Source organism: Emys orbicularis, chromosome 10, assembly GCF_028017835.1.
Source record: "Emys orbicularis isolate rEmyOrb1 chromosome 10, rEmyOrb1.hap1, whole genome shotgun sequence".
Lineage (NCBI taxonomy): Eukaryota > Metazoa > Chordata > Testudines > Emydidae > Emys > Emys orbicularis.
In genome coordinates, this window is record NC_088692.1 from 17,763,032 (window position 1) to 17,775,606 (window position 12,575).

At 45.6% G+C, this 12,575-nt stretch overlaps 1 protein-coding gene across 4 annotated transcripts in view; it reads right to left on the bottom strand.

Moving 5' to 3' along the window:
* Positions 1–6,336, bottom strand: part of TMC5 (transmembrane channel like 5) — a 50,272-nt gene extending 43,936 nt beyond the window's left edge. For all 4 annotated transcript variants that reach the window (XM_065412547.1, XM_065412546.1, XM_065412543.1 and 1 more), the window contains exon 1: positions 6,175–6,336. The gene's annotated coding sequence lies outside the window, so the exon portion shown is untranslated. The remainder of the gene's footprint in view (positions 1–6,174) is intronic.
* Between the last annotated feature and the right edge of the window lie 6,239 nt (positions 6,337–12,575).

A 12,575-nucleotide genomic window follows, 5' to 3' on the forward strand; every position in this document is an offset into this window, starting at 1 on the left:
CGTTGGGCCGAAGCCCGCCCCCCGAACCCATCCTGCAGCCGAACCCCCTGCCCTGAGCCCCTTGCCGCAACCCACACCCCTCCTGCACCCCGACCCCTGCCCTGAACCCCGTGCTGCACCCCGCACCCCTCCTGCACCCCGACCCCCTGCCCTGAGTCCCCTGCCGCACCCTGCACCCCAACCCCCTGCCCTGACCCCCTGCCGCACCCCTCACCCCCTCCTGCACCCCACACTCCAACTCCCTGCCCTGAGCCCCCGCCACACCCCACACCCCTCCTGCACTCCCTGGGGGCAGGGAGGGGGCGGAGTTGGGGTGGAGATTTCGGGGAAGGGGTTGGAATGGGGGCAGGGAAGGGGTGGGAAGAGGTGGGGCAGGGGCAGGACCTCATGGAAGGGGTGGAGTGGGAGCGGGGCCGAGGGCGGCGGGGGGGAGGTGTCAGTAAATGCGGCCCTTGGGCCAATATACTAGTCCTCATGTGGCCCTCATGGTCATTTGAGTTTGAGACCCCTGGTATAGACAGAATCATATTATAAAAAGGGGAAGCCCAGAACAGGAAAATTGAGCTCCCTATGGGAGACTTCAACAGGAACCCTCCTGTTACTGATGTTCAAGCCATGGGAGACCCATCAGACCCTAACACTATTGTTAAGGATGGGAGTATAACTATATTTGCAACTTGTGCATAGGTCTGTATAGAATTTCTATATGCTTGGGTAATTATAACTTTCATTGTAACTTTATTAAAACTTGTAAAATAGACTAGACTTTGTACTGGTGAATGTATGTGTGGTCACTACCCTTGGTTTTTGTGTGCTCCTAGAAACTCACTCTAAAGAAAGTAGCAGAGGTGACTTTCACTCTGTTACGCTTGAAACTGTAGTCGCCAGAGCCAAACCCACAGTGGTGTAACACCACATTACAGAATTCAGTTTACATAAAATAAAAGGCTACACCATTTTGTGCAAACTTCCTCTGATTGGGAAAAAGGGGTCCTAAAATGTTTTATCTATTAACATTAGAAATAGCCAAACTGAAAGGTAGGGTGATGCATCAGAAAGAAAAAGAAAGATTTGTATGAGTAAGAAATTGTGAATCCTGCGCGGGGAGAGATTTCTGCTAAAGAATCAGAAGGAAGATCAGTTGAATCTTGTGCTGTGCCCCTACTTACAGAACTCGAAAGACTTTATCCAGCCCATAATTAGAACAAACCAGCTATGTATATTTCCAAGGCACCCATCACAGTTATATCTAGGATCACATGTAAGTAAGAGTCCATTCCAAACTATGCACTGATGCATTCTATGAAGCAGAACAGAACTACTATTTATTTTTAAATGCAGACTCGTATCTTGCAATTCCTACTTTACACTAACCAGCACTGACAGCTACAGTCAACAGAATACTGTTGTTAGAAGAAACTGGGTTTGGACAAAAGAAAATGAAAGTTTGGAATTATAACTATACACGGAAAGACACATCATAGTACAACAATATGGTAAAAAGTCTTAACTATTGTATGTTTAATTTTAATAGAATGGTTCCTTTTGTTTTGCATCAGCTTCTTTATTCTGCACTGGTAAGGTAAGCCTAACCAATTTTGTTGCCAGTTTCAGATTATAATTTAATGAGATGTATCAGTTTCAAGAGCCTCATCAAGTAGTCCAATTGAAAAGACCGATGTAAATTAAAGAAGTTATAATTTTATAAGAATGGTAAAGACATTTACTGTCTTCAAGCTTCAAAAGATACCTTTCCCAACTTCCTTTTTAGAATGATGTAACCTCACTACTATTTGTGTGGCTACCTCTGGGAGTTCATTTATTTTCAAAATTAAAACATCAGACTCAAGTGGGGAAACACACACACACACACACACACACACACACACACACACACACACACACACACACACACACACACACACACACACACACTTCAGTATGTTGTAATGAATGAGTTCAGAAGTGATTTCAGTACATAGAAAACTATGTTTTGTAACAGAAAAACTATCCACTTGTCATAGCTATTTCTGTCCACTTCCTTGTATCCAGTTCTCAGACAACAAAATGTAATTGCTTTTTAAAACAAGCCATGAGTACTGAAAATACAGTGTAACACATTGGTGAGTGCATTACCCATCCCCCTCTGTACCCAGTCCACAGAGGATACAAATCTGTTACAGCCCCAGCTAGAAAGACTTAGCTACATAGGTTTCAGAGTAGCAGCCGTGTTAGTCTGTATCCGCAAAAATAACAGGAGTACTTGTGGCACCTTAGAGACTAACAAATTTATTAGAGCATAAGCTTTCGTGGGCTACAACCCACTTCTTCGGATGCCACGAAAGCTTATGCTCTAATAAATTTGTTAGTCTCTAAGGTGCCACAAGTACTCCTGTTATTTTAGCTACATAGCTCAAGGTGGAACTGCTTGTGCTTTTAGCTCTGTAGATCCAATACGGTAACTGTAATATCATACTACCAAGGGTAATTTGATTAACAATCCCTTTCTGGGCAGAGGATAAATTTCTATACAAATTAAGTCAGACTGCACTGTATAGGATGTTCACATTGCAGTAACAAATATGTCATTGCCAAACTACAGGGCTGCAGTGGCTAACCAACTTTGGCAAATGAACAGGTGCTATTCCAGTGAATCAAGGTTCTCAGACTAAAGCAGCCAAGCGTTCGGACCAAAGTCTGAGTGTTTTTATTTGATCCTCTACTTATGTGTTTCTCAGCCTTCTCTGGTTGGTGACCCCTTATTCAAAGTCAACAAATTGCACAATCCCCTTATAGTTACTATTAAAGCAAGAGTAACACATATTTTTTTTAAAAAAGGTATCAGTGATAATCAGAAGCCTACCTAATTTTTGTATGTGTGTGAGGCTGATGGAGAGTACCTGACCTTGAAGGGTAAAGAGTGTGTAAGAGCAAGATATTCTTTGCTATCTACTGTAATAAAACTCAATGCCTTCTGACCTTCTGGGGGGAGGTTGCAACCCACCAGCTGAGAAACACTGCTCTATATTAACCTGTAACTAGGGGCTAGATTTCTGTATCCATTGAATGGTACCTCACTCTACAAGTAGTCCCACTGAAGTCAGGGGAACTAACTGAAGTTGACTGCTACTGTATTGCAGTAAGGGTATCAGACTCTGTCCCTTAAGAACATAAGAACATACTGGGTCAGACCAAAGGTCCATCTAGCCCAGTATCCTGTCTTCCAACAGTGCCGAATGCCAGGTGCCCCAGAGGGAATGAACAGAACAAATAATCATCAAGCGATCCATCCCGTCGCCCATTCCCAGCTTCTGGCAAACAGAGGCCAGGGACACCATCCCTGCCCATCCTGGCTAATAGCCATTGATGGACGTATCCTTCATGAATTTATCAAGTTCTTTTTTTAACCCTGTTACAGTCTTGTCCTTTACAACATCCTCTGGCAAAGAGCGACTATTTTAAACTGAATGCACAGCAAGGGGTTTGTGACGGGTTGGATCACAGAAACCCCCTTGGGAGCTGCCACCCAATGTGCCAAGACTACCCCTGCTTCTGTTTTCCCTGCCAGCTCAGGACTCCAGCACCCTGTCTTGCTGAGCCAGACACTCCAGTCTGCTCTAACAAAAACTCAGGGTCTGAATCACTTGTCCCAAAGCTGCAAGTTTACCTGAAAACAGCTCATAGAAGTTTGCTTGTCTTTAGCACTCAGATGCCCAACTCCCAATGGGGTCTAAACCCAGATAAATCCGTTTTACCCTGCATAAAGCTTATGCAGAGTAAACTTATAAATTGTTCGCCCTCTATAACACTGATAGAGAGATATGCACAGTTGTTTGCTCCCCCAGGTATTAATACATACTCTGAGTAAATTACTAAATAAAAAGTAATTTTATTAAATACAGACAGTAGGATTTAAGTGGTTCCAAGTAGTAACAGACAGAACAAAGTAAGTCACAAGCAAAATAAAATAAAATGCGCAAATCTATGCCTAATCAAACTGAATACAGATAATCTCACCCTTAGAGATGCTTCAGTAAGTTTTTCTCAGACTGGACACCTTCCAGGCTGGGCACAATTCTTTCCCCTGGTACAGCTCTTGTTGCAGCTCACGTAATAGCTAGGGGATTTTTTATGATGGCTCCTTTCTTCCTTTTTTTTGTTCCACCCCTTTATATATCTTTTGCATAAGGCGGGAACCCTTTGTCCCTCTGGGTTTCCACCCCCCCTCACTGGAAAAGCACCAGGTTAAAGATGGATTCCAGTTCAGGTGACATGATCACATGTCACTGCAAGACTTTATTACTCACTTGCCAGCACACACATATACAGGGAGACTCACAGGTAAACAGCCATCTGCAGACAATGGTCCTGGTTAATGGGAGTCATCAAGATTCCAAACCATCATTAATGGCCCACACTTTACATAATTACAATAGGCCCTCAGAGTTACATTTTATATTTCTAGTTTTAGATACAAGAGTGGTACATTTATACAAATCAGATGATCATACTCAGTAGATTATAAGCTTTGTAATGATACCTTACAAGAGACCTTTTGCATGAAGCATATCCCAGTTACGTTACATTCACTTATTGTCAAATTTTTCTAAAACTATCCCAGTTACATTATATTGACTTATTATCAAGTTTTTATAAAACCATATAGACTGCACAACGTCACAGGGTTAACATCTACAGTGGGGAGGAAAATTGCTGCAGCTTATTCAGCAAGGACCCAATCCTGCGCCAATTGAAGTCTTGCCACTGACTCCAATACAAGCAGGATCAAACCTCAGTGGTGTCATTGCCCTGGAGACCTTTTGTGTCGTTAATAGAATCATAGAGTTTAAGGCCAGAAGGGATCACCTGATGATCATCTAGTCCAGTAGTTCTTAAACTGTGGGTCAGGACCCCAAAGTGGGCCGTGATCCCGTTTTAATAGGGTCGCCGAGGCTAGTGTTAGACTTGCTGGAGCCTGGGGCTGAAACCAAAGTCCAAGCCCCGCCGCCCAGGGCTTCAGTCTTTGGCTTTTGCCCCCCACCCAGGGCTGAAGCCTTCAAGCTCTGGCTTTGGTCCCCCTCCTGGCTTTGCCCTCAACCCCGGGCAGTGGGGCTCGGGCTTCAGCTTTCCCCCTCCCGCTCATGGCACTGGGGATCAGGCTTCAGTCCCCCTTCCCGGAGTCATGTAGTAATTTTTGTTGTCAGAAGGGGGTCGCAGTGGAATGAAGTTTGAAAACCCCTGATCTAGTCTGACCTCCTGTATAGCACAGGCTACCAACAGCACCAGCACGGATCTACATTTCCATGTTAGCTCCTAGTCTAAAAGAGGCAGAACATTTCACTGAGCATATAGGATACAGAGGTTTTTTGGTCCATCTAAGTTAATAGCAAGGTTTAGAAGCTTTTTAAATTTAACAGAGTTCAGATAATCTGTCCTACCTGTTTCATGGAGGCCTTAATCCAATGTTTTTAAATTATATTTTGCATGTGTTTACATCTTGCTGTGAACTAGAGAATGAACTTTATAGCACTTACGTACGTTTTCATATGAAGCTCAGTACTACTCCATATTATTTGACTTGTAAAATATCCTGGTGTACATTGACCTCTAAATTTCTGCTCTCCCTCCCTCTCTAGACATATAGAGAGGGAGAGAGAGTGTAAAATATAATGAACTTCTAAACCACTGAAAATAGCAATAGAAATCACCTTTCCACAAGATAGCGCTCAGATCCCTACATGGTCTTGAGAGCCTGGTAAACTTTACTGATTGTTGTTGGCACCAACGCTATAAACCTGCCCTTCTTCAATAACATTTCCTTATCGCTGATGGTCAGAACTTTCCTCATCAACCCAATTTATTCCTTTCGCTTCCTCATGGGTCAATAGGTCCAAAGGTTAGCGCGTTTAAATGGTTGCCTTGGTGTGGCATGAACTGGAATGACACAGTCTAAAGTTAACAGTTTGGACAGAGCTTTCACCCAAGCGTTCTAGAGCGGGTCTCCTTCCCCGACACAGTAAGGTCAGAGCCAACTCTGCTGCCACCACCTATCCCCAGAGGGGATGCAACTGCCATACAGTTAATACCAGATGCGCCCCCCCCCCCCGACTAAGCTGAGGGGCGTTGGGGGAAGAGAGCGGAGGAGAGAGGCAGAGAGAAGCTTCTGTAACTTACCCAGGAGGTGGGCTGGGATCCGCTCTCCGGGCTGCACCGTGCAGAGGGAGGGATGGAGCCGCCGCCTGCCCAGTCACAGCGGTGATCCGAGCCCCCCGGCTGGCTGGGCAGAGCAGAGCGCGCGCTTCTCACGCACCTGCAGAGCCGCTACTCCCGGAAATCCAGCAGGATTTGCTGGCCGCTCGCACCTCCCGGGGGCGGGGAGGGGGGCGAATCGCTCGGCTGGCTGCCAGGCGGCGCTCAAAGCAGGCGGGCGCTTTGCTCGGGACATCCGAAGCTGCCCCTTTGCTCGGGTGGGTGGCTGCGCTCTGCAGCCGGGCGCCCTGGCTCCTGCCGCGGGGAGTTGTGCTTCTCGCCGAGGGAGAGGCGCTCAGCCTTCCCACGGAGCTGCCCGGCACAGGGTTAGGGCGCAATCAGTAACTCCCCAAAACCCAGCTTAGATGGGGGAAGGGGGAATGCTAACACGGGCTGGAACCCTAGTGTAGACGGGGCTGTTGCTGTTTTAACATGTAGGTGCCCACGTGCTGAGTGGGTACCCTGGCAGGGCAGCGGGCGGGTCTGTAGTCTGGGGCTAGACCAGGGGTGAGCAAACTTTTTGGCCCGACGGCAGGTCTGGGTATGAAAATTGTATGGCGGGCCATGAATGCTCACGAAATTGGGGGCTGGGGTGCGGGCTCTAGGGTGGGGCTGGAGATGAGGGGTTGGGGGTGTAGGAGGGTGCTTCGGACTGGGACCGAGGGGTTCAGAGGGGGATCAGGGCTGGGGCAGGAGGTTAGGGTGCAGGAAGGGGTGCAGGCTCTGGCTGGGGGTGTGGGCTCTATGGTGGGGCTGGGGATGAGGGGTTGGGGGTGCAGGAGGGTGCTTCAGACTGGGACCAAGGGGTTTGGAGGGCAGGAGGGGGATCAGTGCTAGGGCAGGGGGTTGGGGTGGAGGAGGGGGTCAGGGGTGCAGGCTCCAGGCGGCACTTACCTCAAGCAGCTCCCAGAAGCAGCGGCATGTCCTTCCTCGGCTCTGAGCGCTGCCCTGTCTGCAGGTGCTGCCCCTGCAGGTCTCATTGGCTGTGGTTCCTGGCCAATGGGAGCTGCAGAGATGGCGCTTGGGGTGGGGGCAGCGTGCGGAGCCCCTTATCTGTCCCTACGCGTAGGAGCCAGAGGGGGGACATGCCGCTGCTTCTGGGAGCTGTGCGGAGTGGGGCAAGCCCCAGACCCCACTCCCCGACGGGAGCTCAAGGGCCAGATTAAAATGTCTGGAGGGCCGGATGCGGCCCCCGGGCTGTAGTTTGCCCACTCCTGGGCTAGACATAACTGCTGCCAATGTGGCCATGGCCACACACAGCTGCTATGGCGCCAGGGCCTGTCTGTCTAGGTGCTGGGAAGCACCTCCCAGCCACTATGCAGACAGGGGTGTTAAGTACAGTACTTAACACATGTTCGAACACACCCTTTATCCTGAAGACCAGGCCTCTCAGTCTTGGTGCTGGGCCCACTTTGTAATGCCTGGTGCTGGGGTTTATCTTGGCTGTATTTTGTTTTCTGCAGTGGTGGGGTTCTCTTTTCTCACCATCTGAAGGTTTGCTGGCTGATTCTGTAGCTGAAGGGCCAATGCTTGATGCCAAGTATGTCATGTATTTCATGGAGACTTCTGAAATATATTCATATCTTTTGATGTATAACATTATACAAAAAAGTGCTTCTGTTAGGTGCCTGTTCCCAGGGTGCTTTCCATAGTATTCAACTAAAAAACGGATCAAGTTTAGCTAAAGAGAGGCCCCATGCTGCAGGGATGCAGCTGTGCCTGAAAGAAACTCACTGCAGGTTGGGGATCATAGTACAATTCTCCCCCTGCTATGACTTATTTTCTCTCTTCCTTTGAAATATCTCTTAAGAATGCCACTAACTCATTACTAAACTGCAAAGACTTACACACTTGCATAACTTTACTGAACATTGTATGTGCATAAGATCATACAGCGAGTCTGGATCAGAATTAGGAAAAGAACTCAGAAGTTCTGAAGACCATTCCTGTACGCATGGCAAAAAGATAGCACGACAGGCACAAAAATAGGTCACGCAAGTCCTAGGGGCTTTACAAAAAAGTGCAGACTTAGTTATTGCCTTTAAAAAATTATAATCCAAACAGATTGAATTGTCTCTTCATTCAAGTTCTGTCTGCTCATGAATGTGTTCTATCCACCATTCCTCAGCCACTGACATCAACAGGAGCATTGCCACTGACTTAAATGGGAGTGAGTCTTAGGGTTGCCAGGTGTCCAGTTTTTGACCAGAACGCCAGGTCGAAAAGGAACCCTGCAGGCTCCAGTCAGCACTGCTGATCAGGTCATTAAAAATCCAGTTGGCATGGGGCTGACAGGCTCCCTATCTGGCTTTGCATGGCTCCCTGGAAGCAGCAACATGTCCCTGCTGCTCCTAGATGAAGGAACGGCCAGGGGGGCTCCATGCACTGCCCCCGCCCTGCCCCGAGTTCTGGCTCTGCAGCTCCCATTGGCTGGGAACCGCAGCCAATGGAGCTGCGGGGGCAGCGCCTGCGGGTGGAGGCAGCGCACAGAGCCGCCTGGTCACGCCTCCACCTAGGAGCCAAGGGACATGTCGCCACTTGTGAGGAGCTACCCGAGGTGAGCGTCGCCCAGATCTGGCACCCCGAAACCCCTCCTGCACCCCAACCTGCAGCCCTGAGCCCCCTCCTGCACCCCAAATCCCTCATCCCTGGCCTGTGCTGAAGCCCTCACCCGCTCCCGCATCCCAACCCCCTGCCCCAGCTTGTGAAAATAAGCAAGCGAGAGAGGGATGGGGGATGGAGTGGGCAGGGGGCGGGGCCTCAGAGAAGGGGTGGGGCGGGGGTGCAATTAGAAAGTTGGTAACCCTAGAGTAAGATCAGGACCCAAAAGAGTCAATTTAATAAATCCTGCCTTCTGCCATATACAAATGCATTATAACAGGGTAGTCATTTGGATGGCTGAGCTAAACAAGACAATGAGGGCAAATTTTCCCCTTTCTTCCTTTAAGACTCAAATCCACAAATGTAAACTCTGAGAAGTGGGGCAAAGTAGGTTGAGAGGTGTCTTCTTTAGCTGTCTTTTTAAAATATTATTAAAATCAAAAACTTTTCATCTAAGCTGCCAAGGATTTGAAAATGTTGTTTCTAAACAGATTAAAATTACAGGTCAGTTTATTTAATACACCTTTTATGATGCATCAGCTACTTGTATTTGATTCAATTCTGTTTGTTAATATAAATAAATGTGAACATTAATGCGTCTGAAAGCATTCAATAAAGAATTAGAATAAAATACATATTTGACTTGAAATGAATGATCCAATAACATTTGACTGCAAGGCTCCAGCTTACTCAGATACAGACAGCAAAGTTACTTTGGAATAATGGCTCCTACCCGTAGAATGTAGTGCTGGTTCTGTTCTTCATATTATTTGTATAATGGCAGTGCTAGAGGCTCAGCTGAGATCAGGGCTGCAGTGAGCTAGGACTGTACACACACATAGTGAAACAGACCCTGCCCCCAAAGAGCTTATAGTTAAAATAGACAAAAAAGGCAAAAGGTAGAGAAACAACTTGTCCAAAGTCAGAAACAGAGCCAGGAGTAGAACCCAGGTTCCCTGAGCCCTGTTCAGTGTCCTATCCACTAGACGACACCGTCTCTGTTCTTAAACATGCTATTATTAATTATGTATATTATCCTAGCCATTAGACCTTTATGTGAGCATGGCATGAGGTGCCCTTTTAACATGCAGAGGACAGGGAGAATTTTTACAAGTACCTTTTGAAAGTCTAAGGAAGAGCTAAGCTCTTGGCTCAACTGGAAAATTGTGACTTCTATAAATATTTGGATGAAAGAATAACCAGCAACCTTGAATAGTCAGTACAGGGTTGCCTGACATACATGATAAACTCTGTGACATGCAGTTCTAAAGAGCTACTGAAGCTTTGTTATTCTGATGGCAGAGGTTTATTTTGGCTGGTTACCAACCTGTTGGTGCTTTTACAAGCTTCTGAGATGGTTAAGGTGTATTTATGTTGCATTAGATGCCCTTATTAAATGTACTGTTTCTGAATGAAATTTTAGAGTTATGCCATAAAAATACACCTTTCTTAAGGCCACATTCTTGGCATAATTGTAAAGCACTAGCCTGTAGCTATGTTGTACCACCAAATTAGGAACTGCTGTCACGCTGACCAAACTACACGCTAAAGCAAGGGAGTAGCGGGACTGGATGAAAAAAGGGTGAAGGACTGACCTATGCTGAGAAGTTCACTTGAAAGAATTTGATGTTTTTTAAAAATGTTGTATTGTGAAAGAACCACCAGAGAAAGAATGTCCCCTGCAATTTGGTGGCTGCTACTGGATGGAGATTCAGCCCTGTGACGACAAAGCACACTGCAACAGGAGAGTCTGTGGTCAGCAGTCATTCAAACTCCTCTTTACTTGAGCCACTGGAGAAAAGTGTGTCGTACCAATAATGTGGAAAAAGCAAGACCACCTATGCTTTTGGAGGCTATGAATCCATGGAGTATCATTTAAAGTGATTTTAGATGCATGGCTTCCCACCTGGCAGAAGGCTGCTGTGATAATTGTATAGAGCTGGACAAAACATTTAAAATTTCTAGGTGTTCCAATAAAAAGGGACAATTTTCCACTAAAAATGTGTTCCTTTTCAACCAACTCTATAATTTAAAGAATGATTTTAGAGGGGCATTAACCTGATAATTTTGTGTCATGTGGAAAGTTATGCTTTTCTGGGAAGTTCAGAAGGATGGTGTTTTTAATTAGCAGTTGCACTGTTTCTTCCATTCAGGAAATTGTTCTTAGTGCTAAGAAAAGTAACACTTATAGAAAGAAATTCTTTATGATAAGGATGTCATTGGAAGAATAATTATTTAGACTGTAGTCTCTTCAAGGCGGGTACCATCTCTTATTCCATGTTTGCTCAATGCGTAGCACAATGGGTTGTTCCTAGCCTCTACCACAGTAAAAATAACAGGAGTACTTGTGGCACCTTAGAGACTAACAAATTTATTAGAGCATAAGCTTTCGTGGGCTACAACCCACTTCTTCGGATGCATATATGAAGAAGTGGGTTGTAGCCCACGAAAGCTTATGCTCTAATAAATTTGTTAGTCTCTAAGGTGCCACAAGTACTCCTGTTATTTTTGCGGATACAGACTAACACGGCTGCTACTCTGAAACCACAGTAAAAATGAATTATTAGGCAACTGTGGCACAAGTTGCCTCTCTAGTGTACTGTGGAGTTAGGACTAGAGCTGGGCAATAGCAGTGAAATCATTTTTCAACAATACCAATAAGAAGCTTCATTTTATGTGATTTCAAACCTCCTTAAATGGATTGGAGATTATCCACAGTTCAACATCTGAAAGGTGATGTGCTGTCAACAGCAGGAATCAAACCCAGGATCTCAAGATCTCAATGCAGGAGCCTCACTTAAGCTTCAATACAGCTTTGATAGCTCAGAGCCACCAGGCAGATTCTCAGAAGTCTACTGCCCTACCACAAGAGGGGGCTAAAGAGCCATGCTGTTGTAGTTACAGACATAAAGAGTTGTTTCCATCCAGAAGTTTCCATCTGTGAAAACACATACTTGTGCAATGCACTTTAAAAAGCTCCAAGAGGAGGAAGAAAACTGCCCCTTGCGAAATATAGTCAGAAGCTCAGCTCTGACAGACATTTATTATGTGGCCTTGGGCCACTTAAAATACACTCTTTTTCCCAGTGCAGAGGCATTAACACGTTTCTCTCAACCAGGTAATGTGTTAATGCTACAACGTGCTTTGACTATACTAGGATGTTCACATACTTTTTCACCTAGCTAACATCTCTATCTGTTATCCACATTTTAGACAAGGGGAAAACCGATTGCCTTATCTACTTCATAGAGTAGCTTGAAGATTAGTTAGTGTTCATAAAGCATTTTGAAAGCGTGTGTTTGGTATTGCTGAGGTAACCAATCACAAGTGAAAGATCTATGAAGTTTCTCCTTCCATCTGTGATTCATTACCACCTCATCATCCTGAAAGCCTATAGCATTACGCAGTGGTGACTCACTCATGTCTGCTACAGAGAATCAATCAGAAAGGTGTGTTTAGCTATTAGAATGCAGTCAGTACAATTAGAAATTCTCTGACTAGAATCTCTTTCACAAATGATATGGCGGGATTTAGCACAAGTTTCATTTTATTTTAAATTAATATAATTTTTCTTTTCCTCTTCCAGGTAACTTTCATAAATCTAATTATGAAGTATTGCAGACAAAAAGTCCTCTGTGCAAAGTTGCGCACAGGATTAAAGGAAAACTTTCAGGTCAAACATAATATAAACATTTCCTTACCTCTGCTACCAACTCTAGTTTACA